Source organism: Rhinopithecus bieti, unplaced genomic scaffold (genome assembly GCF_001698545.2).
Source record: "Rhinopithecus bieti isolate Rb0 unplaced genomic scaffold, ASM169854v2 scaffold_34943, whole genome shotgun sequence".
Taxonomy (NCBI): domain Eukaryota; kingdom Metazoa; phylum Chordata; class Mammalia; order Primates; family Cercopithecidae; genus Rhinopithecus; species Rhinopithecus bieti.
Window position 1 is genome coordinate 49278 of NW_016815584.1, and position 5297 is coordinate 54574.

A 5297-nucleotide genomic window follows, 5' to 3' on the forward strand; every position below is an offset into this window, starting at 1 on the left:
AAAAAAAAAAAAAAGCCCATAAAAAAAGGAACAATCATTTGACTCAGAAAGAGGGAAATTCTAGAAAAATGGTAGACTGAAAGTGTCCCCAATCCCTGTTCCTTAACCAAAGATTTTCTCCGGCTCCCAGTCAAGCTATGTTGAGAGAGCTCAAGTGAGGTGTCCCATTTTGGGGTCAGATATAAATCTGGGGTCAAGTAGACAGAAGCTCCGGGATTAAGAGCAGAAAACTATGGGTCATGGAGATAGCTTCTCCTGCAGATATCTTTTCTTCTAAAAAGAAAACTAATTCTCTTGAGAAAGTCTCTCCTCTGGCCTCCAAATAGCTCAGAAAAAAGTAACAGATATGCTGTTACTTAAATGAGGTGGGATACAATGAGATCAGGGAGCAAAGAGATTTTCCTCTAGCTTCCTTGTAGTGTACTGGCATAATTGCTGATGTCAGTAACCCGCTGAGTGCTGCGCTGCTGACTAGAGACACAGAAATGTCTAGATTTTTTTATGCCCTGAGGATGCCTCCACTTAAAGTGCTCAGTAGTCGGACATGTCAGGAGGGGAATGAAGAAAGGCAAAAGATACCTCAGAGACAAATAGGAGCCTCATCTGGATCAAGCATAGCCTGAAAAAATTATCAGGGTCAGTGGCCCAATGTCCTTAGCCAAAAATTCAGGGCATGTGATTGAAAAGTGATCCCGATTTCATTTATAAGAAAGTTCTCACAAAGAAAGAATATCTCATTGAATGCATTGTTTATTTAAGCAACCTTAAAGGAGTAAATACAATACAATTAAATTAAAAGAATTCTGTTAACATAGGACATATAGTCATCATGAACATACAAAATGTCTCCAACGAGACTGTGGTTGATAGAGAAATAGCATGTGTGTATGATGGCCACCCCCGACTTATTTCCATCTCTCTTCTCCTATCCAACACTTTCTCCATTCACTTTGCTGCCCCACCTGGTCAATTCTGCTCTTGAACAAGAGGTAGAGGTCACATTTTTTTATTGTGGTAAAAAACACAATTAAATTTACCATCTTGACTATTTTAAAGTGTACAGTTCAGTAGTGGTATCTTCACATTGTCACGCATCAGATCTCTAGAACTTTTTAACTTTGCAACACAGAAATTATATGAGGTATAGACCACGTTTTGAAATTCAACTAAATGTGTCATCTTTTTTCCCCAACCTCTTATTTCTTTTCTCTCTTTTATCCTCTCTCTGAATATTTTCATTATTTTTTCTCATTTCTTCTCATTTCCTTTTCTTGTTTTTCTAGTTTCAGAGGAGGTATAAAAGAAGGTGGAAACTATTGAAATAATTTCAAAGTCAGAATAGAGATTCATATTTTAGAAGTTTTAGTCATAAAAATTAAAGCTGTAAAGTTTCCAGCTTTATCATTTTTCTTGCTGATTTCTACAATCAATCTTCTTGGCAGACTGTCTCTGTGACACCCATCACAGCCACAGAACATCTTTGCAGATGAATAAATGGAGACTCCCCCTGTCTGTTTCATATATGACTAGTTCAGATGCTTTGCTAACTGATGCTAACTCTCAATTTTTCACTGAGTCAGCTATCTCAGAACTTGAGGGAAAAGTTCCTCATTTAGAGTAAAGCCTAGAGAGCCTCCTAGTGGTCTGAAACCACCAGGCCAACTAAGTCATCTGTGCAGTCCCAGAGCCTTCATCCCAATTCCTTCCTGAGGAACCACCCAGATTGTCAAGAGCAAAAAAAAACCTGTCAGGCTTATGGTGATTTTTTTTTTTTAAAGGAAACTGGTTTCTTCCTCCAAATTCCATGTACAAGAGATTACCATATTAAAATATTTTGTCAAATTGCATCTTCAAGGTTTAATGTGATTTCTCCAATTTATTTCAAAGTAAGTCCTTAGTAATTTATTGAGGTCTACGATAAGCTAGATCTTGTGCTAGGTCTTAAGAAATTAAAAAATTAGTAAGACATTTTCTCTACTCACAAGACGTTGCAGTTTAGTGGGAAAGACAAACGTGTATATGTGTGTGTTTTCATATATATCAAGTAACACCTCAAAAAGTACAAAATGAACCCAGAAATAAGGAGATATTTCTTACAACAAAGGATGGTTAGACAAAAATTATAGGAAAATATGATCATTGTTGTCTGTTCCTAGAAAAGATAAAACAGAATGCAATCAAGAAGCTAAATAAGCTTGGGAGTTGAATAGAGACCCTTACTAAATGAAAATATAAGAAGAGCAAATGGACAAAGACGTAGAAAGAAATTGGAGCCTATTTTTTATTATTAATTTAAAAAATTGCAGAACACATGGATGAATACATACTCAACATATATATATATAGTTTACATTTTTATCCGACTGTAACTTTCAAGCACACAACAGTTTGCAATTTGTTTGGAATCCAATTATATGTCCTGATAATCTAGTGATGTTAACATGTTTGCTTCCTAATATTCCATAGTATAGATTTATTACAGTTTCTGTAGCCATTCTCTGAGAAGCACCTTGTGTTTTAATTTTCACTATTACAAAAAGAATGTACAGTAAATATTTTGTGCATGGTTATTTGGCAGAGTAAAGTGTAGAAATAAGGCATGTGGTTACCTAGAGTACTAATACACAAGGCAGAGAAATGAGCAGCTGCAAAGACCTTGAGACAGGAAAATAATTGGTATGTCACAGCAACAATAAGTGCAGGGAGGCTGGAGAGAGGGAGTAAGTAGGAAGGTGGTAGCTGATGTCAAATGCCAAAGATGTGGCAGGGAGCTAGATGGACTTGTATATTATAGTAAAGAATTTGGTTTTCATTGGAGTGAGATGATGGGACATTATATAGTTGTGAGCACAGAAATGAAATAATCTGAATAACGTTTTAAAGAGATTACTTATCCTGCTGCATGGAGAAAAGACAGAAGAGGAACAATGGGAAAGAAAGAAGTTCAGATAGGTTTCTTTCAATCAACCAGCCAAGAGATTACTGTGGCTTAGATCAAGGTGGTAGCAGTAAAGGTCATGAGAACTGGTTGATTATGGGGATATTTTGAAGAAATGGCTGATAGGAATTCCTAATGGATCAAGTGGGGATGTGAGAAAAGTAATAAGAAAAGCATGATTTCAAAGTTTTTGGCTAAGGGGATTAGAAGATTTGGTAAATGGAATTGTCTTTTACCAAAATGAAGAAACGTTCATAAGAAGCGAGTGGGATGTAAGGAAGGCTTAGTGAGTATAGAGGTCAAATTCAGTAGACTATTTTCAGATATATTAAGTGGAGGATGTCAAAAAGAAGATGTCAAATAGATTATTTGATACTCGAATCCAGAAGCCAGATGAGTTATCTGGGATTCAGTTATAAAGTTGGGTATTTAAATGGGATTTAAAGCCAAGAGACTGAATAAAACCAGCTCTGAATAAAGTATTTATAGAGGAAAAAGATTTCCAAGGATAAATTTCTGAGGCATGCCAATGTTTAAAGATTAGATAAATGAAGGGAAAAACAGCAAAAAAGACTGAAAAGGAACAACTGACAATACTGAAGAAGAATGAAAAAAAGAGTAGAATTTCTAAAAACCAACAAAGAAAGTATTCCAGGAAGGAAGTGTTCTACAATGTCAAATGTCACCATGCCAAGTAAGATAAGTCAAAAATACTAGTTGTAGCAATAAATGCATGTATATATAAGTTTTAAAGGCTCAATTTTCTATTAAGATATGGAAATGACCTGAATGATTTTTATATGCAGCCTTCTACTGCTTAAGAGGCACAGCTAAAAGAAACGTCAAGGAAAGTTTAAAGCGTATGATTGGGCTGTCATTGCAGGGCAGCATACTGGCAGTCAGGCAGCACCACCATGCCCACAGTGAACACTGCATTCCACTAGATGCCCAAGGAGGTCAGTTCTGGTGAAGGGCAAACAAAGAGGCCCATGAGGAGAACAGTAAGAATTCTGTCCCTGAAAGGTATGACATCAGCAAGATAGCAGAACAGGAATCCTTGGACCGGCTTTTTCCCAATGGACACACCAATTCAATAGCAATAAATAAATCAATTCACTTGTGAAAAATCCAGTAACTGGTTCAGAGTCTCCAGTACCTTGAATGAGCAAGCAACCAGCCACATCAAAGATGACAGGAGGGTTTGTGACATCTTCCTACCCCCAGCACAGTGAACCATAAATTAGAGGAAAGCCTCAGTTTCAGCCTCTCCCTGGGGAGGGAAACAGTTGGACATTACATCCAACATTCTAGCTTTTCCATAGGCTGCCTGAGAGACTGGCTTCCATCACACCTGTCAAGGAGCATTGATAGGACCCAGTGTATTCCTGATGCATAGGGTCACTGAGAACAAAGAGGGCAGTTTTCGTTGTTTCATTTTTTTGAGACAGGATATCACTGTGTTGTCCAGGCTGGAGTGCAATGACACCCTCATGACTCACTGCAGCTTCAAACTCCTGGACTCAAGCAATCATCCCATCTCAGCCTCCTGAGTAGCTGAGACTACAGATACATGCACACCACCCCACTGGGCCAATATTTTTACTTTTTGTGGAGAAGGAGTCTCACTGTTACCCAGACTGGTCTCAAACTCTTGACCTCAAGCATTCCCACCTCAGCCTCCTAAAGTGCTGAGATTACAGGTGTGAGCCCCCATGCCCGGCCACAAAACAAGTCTCGACAAATTTAAGAAAGTGAAATCATACCACGTATTTTTTCTAATGAGAATGGAATAACATTAGAAATAAATAGCAGATGCAAAACTAGAAAATTCAAAAATATATGGAAATTAAACATATTCTTGAGCAAAAAATTGGTCAAAGAAATCAAAAGGGACATTAGAAAATGTTTTGAGATATAAACACAGAAACACAACATATCAAAATGTATAGAGTGAGCAAAAGCAGTACTAATAGGGAAGTTTATAGCAATAAATGCCTAAATTCAAAAAGAAGATCTCAAACACAAAACATAACTTCACATCTCAAAGAACTAGAAAAAAAGAACAAATGAGTCCAAATTTAGTAGAAAGAAGGAAATAATAAATATTAGAGCAGAAATAAATAAAACATAGAGTACAAAATAACGTAAAATAAACAAAACTAAGTTTTGAAAACATTAGCTAAATTGACAAACTTTTAGTTAGATGGAAAAAGAAGAGAGAAGATTCAAATAAAATAAAAATCTAAAAGAAGACATTACAATTGATGCCACAGAAATAAGAAGAATCTTAAGAGGCTATTACAAAAAATTATACACCAACAAATTGGATAACCTAGAAGAAATGCATAAATTTATATAA